Here is a 300-nt window from a genome sequence, read left to right on the forward strand (position 1 = left end):
TAGTGAGGACATGGGAATGGGTCTTGAAGGGCTTGCACCTCCTCAAGCTTCCCATATATCCTCACTGGGAGTAGCTTCACATGTCTGTTCGGTAGGTGCCTTCCTACTCTACTCCTGTATATATATATATATATATATATATATATATATATATATATATATATATATATATATATATATATATATATATATATATATATACTTCAATATAGTAGTAGTAGTAGTACTTAGTAGTACTAGTAGTTAGTAGTAGTAGTAGGCAGTAGTAGTAGTAGTAGTAGTAGTAGTAGTATAAATAGT

This window comes from Eriocheir sinensis, unplaced genomic scaffold (genome assembly GCF_024679095.1).
Source record: "Eriocheir sinensis breed Jianghai 21 unplaced genomic scaffold, ASM2467909v1 Scaffold21, whole genome shotgun sequence".
Lineage (NCBI taxonomy): Eukaryota > Metazoa > Arthropoda > Malacostraca > Decapoda > Varunidae > Eriocheir > Eriocheir sinensis.